The following is a 12201-nucleotide window of genomic DNA, read 5'->3' as shown; positions in this document are numbered from 1 at the left end:
GTGTACACTGCTGGTGTTGTGTAGCATCACTGTTAGTGTCCTATCCTGTGTGATACCCACGGAGGTGGCTATGTAATCCGTGTCCTGCAGCAAAAGGCACTATGTGTGTATCACGGGGCTTTGCCAATATACAATGGCCCATGGGTGTCACGTGCAAGCTGCCCCTCTCAAATCATTGTGGCTTCCCTAGCATGTAAGCACACGTTGACAGCCATTGGATACCCTATGAATGACATTGGAGATTGAGCAGAATGTAGACATAGAACACCCTTCCTACATATTGTGGTAGCATACCTGGTGAGGGTATGATGGCAACCAAGGTCAGACTCATACTGGCCCGTGCCACATGCTGAGAGAGCCCTTCTATGTTCCCTATCATGTAGTCCAGGGAGGTATGTCTCAGGTCATCCATAGTGGCATGGACAATGACTGAGTCATATGTGTCCATGCATTTGACTGACCTGTATGCATGTGTTTTGTGGTGGACCATAGTGCCCCACGGACATATCACTGTGACCTTCACCATGTACAGCCTGTTGAGCGGGACCCCACTGCAGCGGCCAAGAGAGGTACCTGACACATCTGTAGCAGGTTTGTTGTGTAGCCCTACAGGCTGTGAGTGTGTGGCACACAGGATGTGTGTGCCATGTGTGGCATGTGCTCTGTTCCGACTTAATGTATGCCTGTGTGCCAGCTGCGGAGGTGTGTGATGCTCAGGCAGGATGCTATTCTGAGTCTCCACGTATGCCCCAGTGTGTTCGGATTGCTGTCAGTGCAGGTCTATGTCAGACTGGTATTGTAGTCACTGTAGTATGTCATGCCACCTGACAGGGTATGGCAGTACTGGGTTCAGAGTGCTCAGTCCCCAGATTGGCTATGTGGTGGCATCTCACACATGTGTTGTACGTTCCTGGCCAGGAGAGAGGGTTGACTGCATACATGTGGCAGCTGTGACATGCCACATGACTCACATAAACCACAACTGGACCATAGAGGTGATTCACAGGTTACCTTTGCACATGCTACCATAGTAGTGTGATTGCCATGGTGATTACCAACACATAGGGCCAATGGGCAACAACATACTGAAGGTGAGTATGTGTGGGTGTACTGCTACTGATTTCATAGCACTGGCATATATGACTGCACACATGGGTAAATGCCAGGTAAGTCATATGCAATGTGTCACAGGCAACATACATGCAAACAGGACAGACAGTGACGGTCTGTCAGGTGGAAAATTGACATACGTATAGTACGCTATGCAGATGTCACTAGGAATCCACAGAAGCTCTGTAACTCTGCATTGCAGGTGGAAGCAGTGTTCCAGGGAACCCCAAGCAAACATGCATGCAAACAAAGCTACAGTAAGCAGGGCTGGAAGTAGTCCATTGTACAACAAAGAAGGGGTAACACTTCCAGTAGGTAACAGTGCAAATATGCAGGCACTATCAACATGTACCATGGAATGCACAGCTCAGATGTCCATGGTAGAACTGATATTATGTCATATTTAATTGTAATTTGTATTACATTGGTACTGCACACATATCAACATGTGCAAACATCCACATTGCATAGTCGTTGTGGGCAACATGCCACCATTACTGTACATGTCCATCATTGTGTATCACTACTTGCATTAGCTTCTCCGTTGTGCTACCTATGTATGTGGCTATCTGTTGACATCCTTACCACCAGTATGCAATAATGTGCAGCTGTTACACTATGGTACTTACTATGGGTGTAGATAACAATTCAGGACAGTCATACAGTTACTGCATCAGGCATGCTGGGATATACACACAGTCATATCAGCACACTGTACTGTTACCAACATGATACTAGTAATACACTTCTATGTAGTCACCCTGTGCATCAGCAACATGTTTACCTGTTCCTGCACTGATGTTGGAGATTGCAGGAGGTGGCACAGTTTCATCATATGCACAGGGTGTGAATTAGGTATGCCTGAGTCTGCCACTGATACCACCAATTGACATGTGTGTGTATGTGTGTTGGTGAGGGACAGCAGTACAGGGTGGGGCACTGTTGGTGCAGTGTGTGCATGTATGTGGTAGCCCTAGGTGTTAACATTTTGCATGTGTGTATGCATGCACATAGTTCCACCTCATGGCTGCCATATACTGGAGTTTGAGGACAGCCACAGACTGCACCTGGCAGGTCATACAGATCACTGTATGTGGGCACAGACACGGTACCTGTGCCTGGCAGGGGTGCTACGGACTGTATCCAGTACTAAGCCAGACTGGGTACTGTCATCAGAAGCGGGAGTGTGTCGACTGGACACAGGTCCCTGTTGGGACTGTCCAGAGCCATGTGCACGTGGTCTCCTGGGGCGGTCTGATGACAGCACAGACCCAGCATTGCTGGGGCTGCTGCTGGCACTATGGGGGCGTCCATGGGACTGTTGTCTGCACCGACTGCCAGCTGCTGCTGTTGCTGGCATACGGCCACGTCAACGCCGCAACAGTCCACCATTGCCCTGGCTCATGGGCATGTGGTTGTGGAACTGCTGTAATATGTCCCCACAACGTCTGTCTATGACATCGGTGAAATTACGGATAGCATCCGCGATGTCACGCATACTGTCAGTCATGGATGTGCGACATGCTCTCAGCTCCTTCAGACCCTGTCTGGTGTACCTTTCCATATGCAACTGTGCCTGCATGACAGCCCGAAACATAGCTGAGGTTGACAGACCTCTTTGGGCACATCTGCCAGAGGCAGTACGCCCACGGATGCTCCCATGAGAACCCATGGGCAACTGTCTGTGTGGTACCATCTCAGGACCCTGCCCATGGCTGCTGTGTGGGGAAGCATGTGCCACAGATACCACATTACCCTGGTCAATGCCCACTGTATCCTGTACATCACCTAGGGACAATGGTGACATAGGATGTACTGGCAGGATGACTGTGCGCAATGATGGGGTTGACAGCTGTGTACTGTCAATTGGCTGACCAATGATGGACCATGACACACCTTCCTGTGCCATTACACAGATATCATCATTATCAGTACCTGTGGCACCAGAATCAGGTTCCCTGCTGCAGGACACCAGAGCAGCACCAGAACCTGTGGGAGGAAGACAGGAAACACAGTTTACAATGTCTACACAATGTTACCAGTGATGCACTAATGCACACATGCACATGTGGACACATGCACACATGCACACATGCACACGTGCACATGTGCACACGTGGACACATGGACACATGCACACATGGACACATGCACACATGCACACATGCACACGTGGACACAGGCACACGTGGACACATGCACACGTGGACACATGCACACATGCACACATGGACACAGGCACACATGCACACCCCGCAGTATACACACAGAGCACTACTGAGTTACACTCTTATTACTAGCACTATCAGGACTATTATAGGTATTGTTAAAACACACTCGCCAGCATGGATGGGCTGCCTTGCTGTAACACCGGAGGGACCTGCAGAAATGAGGGGATTAATGTCAGTGGGCACAACTGTGCCATTGATACTGCGTATGATACAGTGCAGTAGTACACCAGTTGCCTTTCACATGTCAGCTGCTGATTTTGGCAATATCACACCTGCACAATTACATACTATGTTGACAGCTATATACCACGGACACACTTTACACATGCATAAACTAACAGTGTACAGAACAGTCAAGTGTACATATGGCATATTACCTGCATGCTCCATGTCGTGTTGCTGTGTGGATCCAGCCTCCATCATAATGCAGGTGTCTTGCTGTTGATGTTCCTGGGCTGGAGCCACAACACTTAGGAGTAGCCCCTCCAGTCTGGTGAGGGGGGGATGTGTGGCCACCCCACCTCCTGTGGCAACCTGTTGCCTGTGGATATCCGACGCACGCTGACGGACATTTCTGATTAAATCACTGCAGTGATGTCGTACCTGCTCATATGTCCTATTATGCGTGCCAATGTCATTTACCCTACAGACAAGGTCTTGCCACAGTGCAGCTCTCTCCTGCTGATTCTGGCTGGTGCGGGAAAACAGTATGTCATAATCCCGCACCAGGCTGTGGTGTATCTCTTCATCTTCTGCAGCAGAGTAGGCAGGATTTCGCTGACGCGCCATGTCCCTGAAAGAGAACACAAACAGGATATCAGCAAACTATGTCAGCAATATATGGCACACATACTATACATGATACTCAACTGTAGTGATATACTACTACTCCCATATGTAGCACGTGTGTGTCTCTTGGTGGATACACATGTACATGGCCAGATATCAGTGCTCAGCCAACACCTGTGCAACAATACCTGCCACATTCCATACAACATAGTAGCAAGCCCCATCAGTCAGCACACTGAGACAGGTACAATGCACAACCTCACTCTGGGGGCTCATACCAAGGTACTGTATGTGGAACGCCATCCACTAGTGTGATCTGGACACAGATTACTCGGCCTGGATATACATATCCCACCACCACCCCAGCACAGTAGACTACTTTGATATATATGTGAATAGACAGATTTTCACTTGTTAGGACTGACATGGTATCCATGCAGCCCACTGGGCCAGTGGAAGCCACAACCCACAATGCTGACCCCTTTGCGAATGCTTCCCACGGACATCCCAAAGAATGCATGGAACATGCACACACATTTCTAACCCAGACCCTATGCACAAAGTTTAGGCATCCTGTCTGGTGGACCCCAGCCAAAGGCAGATTGTATAACGATAGAAGGAGGCTACTGCAGGACATAGCAGATTCACATAAAGGGAAGGCATCTGTGGTCAGCACTGGTAATAAGCTATGGTCTCTCATAACAACATCCACGGCCAACTCTGAGAGGGAAATGGCCACGGACACTATAGATAACCACAAGGCCTTTTTTAGTTATGTTAGACATATGGACCAAAAGCCTCAGATATGCTCTGAGTTACTACACACCTACTTAACATTCACTGAACCCACAGATATTTGCAACATTCTGGCAGACAGGTTCAGTGCAAGTATCTCCCCTCCCTCTCCCCCACACTTACAAATACTTATCACAGCTGAATGTAACCTCCCTATCATCTCAGATGTCCAGGTGAGGGCCACCCTCAGCAAAGCAGAACACACAGCATCAATGTGACCTGATGGTATCCCTGGATGTGTGCTACGTGAACTCCAAGAGGAGATACATCCGCATATAAGACTGATATTTAACCTTGGCCGTACTACGGGATATGTACCTGAACACTGGTATACAGCAACAGTGGTCCCACTCCACTAAGGAGGCACCTCTACTGACCCTGGGAACTACTGCCCCATAAGCTTAAGCAGCCTGGTCTGCAAAGCTATGGAATGATTCATTATGAGACGCATATACAGCGATATTGGGTACCTGCAGACACTTGATCCCACCCAGTTTGCCTTTGTGATGGGCTGATCCTGCCTTTTGAACCTGGTTGACCTTTTCAGAACAGTCACTACAGCCATTGATGAGGGCAAAGCAGTCCATACAGCCTACCTGGACTTGCCTAAGGCCTTCAACACAGTACTCCACTCAGGCATCATAGACAAGCTCATCAGCTTACATGTTACTACATATGTCACATGATGGGTTGCACACTGGTTGAACTACAGAATCCATAATATCGATATTGCGGGAGCCATGTCAGACTCAAAGCCAGTCACATGTGGTATCCCACAGGGCTCTGTCCTAGGACCCCACTTGTTTGGCATTTACTTCTCAGATGTGAAAGCAAACATGTGCGGGTTGTGGGTGACAATGTTCCCAGATGACTGCGAACTAAGCGCCATAGTCATTACACCAGCTGACACACACATCCTACAGACAGGCCTCAATGAAATGGACAACTGGTGCCAGAATCATGGCCTAACACTGAATGACATGTAATGTATAGTCATCCCCTTTGGGTGAAACTACGTGCACACAACTTATCACATGGACATACCTATAGATACAGACCAATGACACATATGGAGGGTTCACAGTATGTAGACTATTAACTTGTTACTTTACATTACCTGTGTTTGTCGCAGCTGGTTGCGTTACCATTACTATAGCTTCCTGCTGCTGCTAGCCCAGCTTGATACTGACACTGATGACAGCTTCAACTTAGTTTGTCTTACATGTGTTTTTGTTTGTGTTCTTATTTTCTTTTTTTTTCTTTCTCTCTCTCTCTCTCTCTGTCTGCCTCCAGACGGTGCAATGAAAGTATTGCATGTGTGGAGTGGGAGTACAGGATGCTTTTGTAGGTATCTGCATAAGTCCATGTGATGGCCTCTGCACCAATTGTAAGCCAGCATTTGCTAATTGCATGCAGTCAGTTGTGCACTGATTTCAGTTCCCACTGTGATTTCAGGACAGTGCTATAAAAGGGTATGTGAGATAGGTATTACCGTTTCAGATTGTAAGGGCGGGGACCATGCTGGTATGCTGTGGACACTGTTCTGTGAGTGTAAAGGTTAGTATCTCTCTCATGATTCAGGCTGTGTTGTAGATTCACATTTTTCCATTCATCTCTCCTGTTTCCTGTACTAAGTGTGTATGTACACTGACACCTACAGCTATATATATATATATATATATATATATATATATATATATATATATAAATATACATACATTTATATATGTATAATAACTGACATTATTACCTACTAGCTACCAACTAGCATGGCTGTTTCTGTTCACACACTACAATTATAGAAATCCACTAGATTAGACAGTAAATATACATGACATGCTTTGTGTACTACACATCCTATATTCCCTTTACATTCATTCCTACTATTACATGATATATTTATTTTAGCACAATGTTCTTGTATAACAGTCATGGCTTAGTGGTAAGTCATGCAGACTACTGTTTCCAAGGTCCTGGGTTCGGGACTGACAGTGGGATTTTATTTTGCTTTTGAACTGACTACAGGACCTGTCAATCAGAGTGACTAAGGCACTTTTAAGCAGTTGTAACCGGGTTAGCGCTGGTTTGCGCGGAGCTCACGCATGCGCACTGGCATTCAGCTCCACGCACACCCGCTTACAACCGCTTAACAGTGCTTACTCTGGCGCACACCCGCGCTATTTTCTTTGAAAGAAATGAAAATGGGGAGACAGGAAAGTGGTGAAAAAGGGGTCACAAAGAGGGTAAGACAGTAGGGAAACAAGTTTGGGTTTTGCAGGAGAGATGTAGGTAAAGCCCATAACTGCCAATTTCTTCATCAGCAACAGCTGTGCATATGTTTGTAATTGGGTGTGACATTTGAAACCTTCCACCCCTGAGAGAGGTGTCAGGACAACAATAATACTTGTTGTACAGCCAATTGTAATTGATAGTTTCCATGTCCAGCAGACATGTGTGCCGAATGGGCTGCTATGTATGGGGCGTAATTTTTTTGTGGGTACAGAGTGCCCTTTTTTTTTTCAGGTGAGAGTGGTATGTCAGGTAAAGGAAGTTGGTATAGCTGGGGAGGTAGGTTGGGTAGGTCAACAGACAAGACAAATGAGACGCATACAGGGGCGGTGTATGACACGTGTGGGGGGGTTACACAATTGACGGGGACAGATGTTTGGATATCCAGAGCCCATGAGCCCACAGATGGCAGCAGTGGAACTGATATTCCCACCCATGGGCAGTTGCCACTGTTCCTTCACTGCCCAGGATGGGGCTGTGCTGGGGGCTGTGTAGGCCGGGCAACAGGCATGCCTGTAAGTTGTGCCACCTGTGCCTCAAGCTGGCGTAGGGGCCCAAGAACAGAGTCCCGGATCTCCCTACGCACCACAGTCCGGACGCTACGGAGGGTGAGTGGTGGTTCTCCTCCAGCCACACTTGCAGAGGGGGGATGAGCCCCATCCCCTGCAGCGCTTCCACCTGCAGGTGGCACAGGGCCACTGGAGGAGGGTCCAGACTGGGCACTAGTGCCAGGTGCACTCGCCAGCTGAGGTGGGAGAGGTGGGTCCGCTGGAACCCGCCTTCCCTGTCATCCTATGTTTTGCATTATGTCATGACACTTTGGGTTAGTAACATACAATACCATTCGCAATTAGTTGTAACAGCATGCATTAGTATTCCCATTAACCAAACACCCAGATATTCACACCATTGAACAGCGAGCATAACACATGCATAATTTGAACAGCAATACACAGTCCAACAACATGCAGGGTTGATTGATGGCAACAGGCCATCAGGTTTGGATGTATGAACAGGGCAGATGCATCAACGTACATGCAAATATGTATGACCCAACAGGACAAATGTCCAGGGGTGTTAATTGTGATTGCACATACCAATTTCACGTGGAATGGATTATATGTGGTTATAGGGTGGGGTGAAGAAAATATAATTAACACTTTCAAATACCAATACATATGCTGTACATTTATAATAGCTGCAGATATATATACACTACTGTTCTAACTACAGTTTCCTATATGATAACTACTTCAAGTTGGTGATAGGACTGTTACTGCTACATCAATATACATTTTATTGTTATTCATACACGTTCATATCTGGCTTTGTTCAGCTACATCATCCTGCTACATTTGCTTTATATAGCTATAGACAACTGTGGATGTTTGGTATTTCAGACAATCATACTATCTGCATATTGCAGACTGAGAGCAACATATCCAGATTTTGGGATACACATTCCAGCTGCAGCAACACTTTGAACACATTTCGCAGTTTGGTTCTGCTTGTCACATTCATTTCATTCTGTACTGACTGCAGTATACTTTATTCAGGGGTTATTACTACTTTATTGGTGGATTCATAACTCTTTCTCACACTCTCTCACTTGTTTTCATTTTACTATTCAGGATGGTACTTACTTCTAGGCTTTATTGACATGTTTTACCTGTAGTTATTAACAATCCTTTCCAGCAGTCTCACTTTTGTCATGTTTCAGTATTTCAACAGGGATATATTTCACACATGTGATTTGCTCATCTTCTGCAGCTGTACTTTTCAGCCTGCTGCAGGTTGTGTACTATTATATTACAGGTGGGGCATCTTTATTTCAGACATTTTCATTTTTCTGTTTGGATTACAGACTGCAACACACTTTTGTAATCAAGCAATACTTGGAAACACTCTTACACTGTTACTTGCACATTTTATTACTTTTAGTGACTACACTGCACTGTTTTGCTAACTGTCATACTTTTATATTTCTTTACAGTTACTGGGAGAGGATTACTGACCTGCCTGATGGCACAACCACACCAGCCTATCGCCATAGGCTCTGCGGTTCGCAGAACGGACACCTGCAGCTGTAATATAAATGAAGTAATATTGGAATACACATCTCCATAATATCAGCTAGTTTAATTTCTTACATACATAATTAAATGCAACTTACTCAGTAGTGGGGCATTGGGCATTTGCCGGGCCTCCTGGATCCAAAGGTTCAATTGGTCCTGCTTACGTCTCTTCAGGTCCGCATGGTGGTGACGGACCTGCTCACCAGTCCTTGGAATCCCTGTGGCACTGGTGAGATCATGAGCCAACAGGTCCCACGCCTCAGCCCTATATGCTCCCCACTGGACCTGGCCCTGCATGAGTTGGGCCTCATGATTGTGGACCATATATCTGGACTCCTCAACGCTCCACCTCTGTGCTCGATAGCAACTACCCTCACCTACTCCTGACATTCCGGCTGCAAGTTAGTTCTACAATCGTTTATGCTGTGTATTCCCACCTATGAGGCTTATATATGCCGTTTTTCCCACACTTATCTGTGATTGGCCATTTTGGAATTGTATCAGCTTCAGAAAACCTGCTTTGTCATGCTCCACTTTCTATTCATTCCTATATATGTGCTATTACTGCATTTCTAAGTACAGTTGTCATGGCTTAGTGGTTCAGTACCTTGACTATGGTGCATAGTATCCTGGGTTTGAACCTGGCCACTGCTTTTTATATTTTATGACTGTCTAGACAGGCTAGGGGGTGTGTCTGTGTAAAGGCAGTTTTGTTACAGCTTGCTCAACGTTGCCCGTCGGTTAGCTTGTTGGCGCGGTGTGCAGCTCAGAGCAAATGGGTTACGCTGGTTTAAGCTTTATTTGGCTGTCAGCATGCATATTACGCTCAGCTCAGCTAGGGGCACAGAGTTTCAGCGTGTTTAACCACTGCTCACCTTCGGGCACTCATTTTACATCTGTTAAACCACTGATCACCCATGGGCAGATGCACTCACCTTGTTAAACTGTAGCTCAGTTATAGGCACATCTGGCATTTTTTATTATTTTGTTATCTCACATTTCTTCAAAATAAATGGCCTATTTCATTACATTTTACATAAAATATAATTTTATATGTGTACATATATGTCAGGGACTTGTCTCGTGCTTATTTCACTAAAAATAAAAATTGATGTTGTGGGGGCTCAAACCATGCCTGCCTGCTCTTCAGCCGACGTCTCTACCAGTACGCTATTGCTTTTTGGCTTACTTTGCATAGTTAGTTCTTATATGCTTTTCCACTGACTGCTAACTGTGGCTTAGCTACGGGCACGCCCGCGCAAACGTGCACACTCACGGGCAAACATCTTTACAGTTAAAAAAAAAATATAACATGTTAATTTATATAATTTTATGTTCATAGTCTGTGGGTGCATGTGTTGTGTTGTGTTTATTCACATTTCCATGTACTCTGTCATGGGTGTTTACTTTGGGCACTTTTACTCTTCTGGGGGCGTGTCCCCTTGCAGGGCTCGGCCTACGGACACGGCCCCTACTGTCTTCCACGGACCGTGTTAGCCTTAGGTGTGATTCAGCATGCCCTCATGCATATGCATGACATGCTGACGTCACACCGTTTAACTGCAGCCTCCGTGTAAGCCTTGTATCTCTTACATGGAGGCTTTGTGAATCCTGCCTAAGGTTTTTCATGATGATCACAAAGCAAATAGCTATGCAGTAACCTTAAACATTTCTCAGATAAATAAATAAATGTTGTGTTTGTAAGAATTTATAGCTCTTCAAAAAACAAGTAATCTCTGTGGTATCCACAAAGTCTCAAAATAACCCACTAAAGTGTAGTGGGTCCAAAAACAGAACAGTGTATACTGTTTTAATTTATAGCTCTTTCCATCCGTATATTTATCTTTTCCTGTTCATGTTGTTCCATCTTTCCCTTATCCATTTATTTTCTCTCTCCCTCTCAATGCATCCTTCAGTAATTTCTGACAATATATTAAAGGTACTTCTTTCCTGCTTAAAGCATCTTGTAGAAGTTCACCTGCTAGAATAGTTCAAACATCAAATGTTAAAACTTTCCCACTTTTGGATGCCATCTAGGTAAAAATGGGACCTATAATGCAACATCTAGAGTCATTCTAATTGTTCTAAAAATAAAGACATTTTATTTGTTATGACAATAAGAAATAATGCATTGAGATTTACTTGCTTCAATCTGCAAAAAAGATAAACCACTGACTCTGCCCATGACCTGTGGCCCCAGGCAATGGACAGACTGACCAGAAAAGAATAAGAGTAAGTGGCTATGGGTGGATATTTTCTAGTCCTGCTTGAGTGCCACCTTGTATTTGGCTAGAGGAGTATTTTCAAGCTACACAGACAAGACTGATGTGACTTGCATGCACTGAGGCCATGATGAACAGCAGCACTCATCATTGCATTGGTCTGACACTGCAGATAGAAAAGATTAACCTAGGAAGGACAGAACCAGCTGATCATGATATCCCATCAGGCTTGTGAATGTTGCTTTGTAATGGTAGTGGTGGACCTGCAGTATGGAGAAACAAATGTGGGAAAAATATGGCTACCTGAGGGTATAAAAAAAGTATATAAAACAAATAAGCAAACAAATAACTATTACATTTTGAACAGAACAACAGTGTTTTTATATGGGCATATCTAGCCCTTAAATGTAGCCAGTTTTAAAAGGCTGTAACATATTTCTCTCTGTTACTTGCTTTATTATGGAGTTGCATCTATATGTATCATGTCCTTCATTTGTTTTAATTTCATTATGCAGGGTGCAACAGCCTTGGGAATATAAATGGTTTGGATAAGAAGTTACTAAGAGACAATATTCCTTGTATGAAGTGAAAAAAATATATTTTGATGCCTTGTATGATGTTTTTGTGGTGGTGGTGGTGTGTGTGTGTGTTTTGGCATCCATGGTGTTCATTCATATCTTTGGGACCCAT

The sequence above is a fragment of the Protopterus annectens genome, chromosome 14.part0 (genome assembly GCF_019279795.1).
Source record: "Protopterus annectens isolate FY-2018-M chromosome 14.part0, PAN1.0, whole genome shotgun sequence".
NCBI classification, from domain to species: Eukaryota; Metazoa; Chordata; order Ceratodontiformes; family Protopteridae; genus Protopterus; species Protopterus annectens.
The sequence above is the reverse complement of the archived record's forward strand: the minus strand, read 5'-3'. Positions refer to the sequence as shown.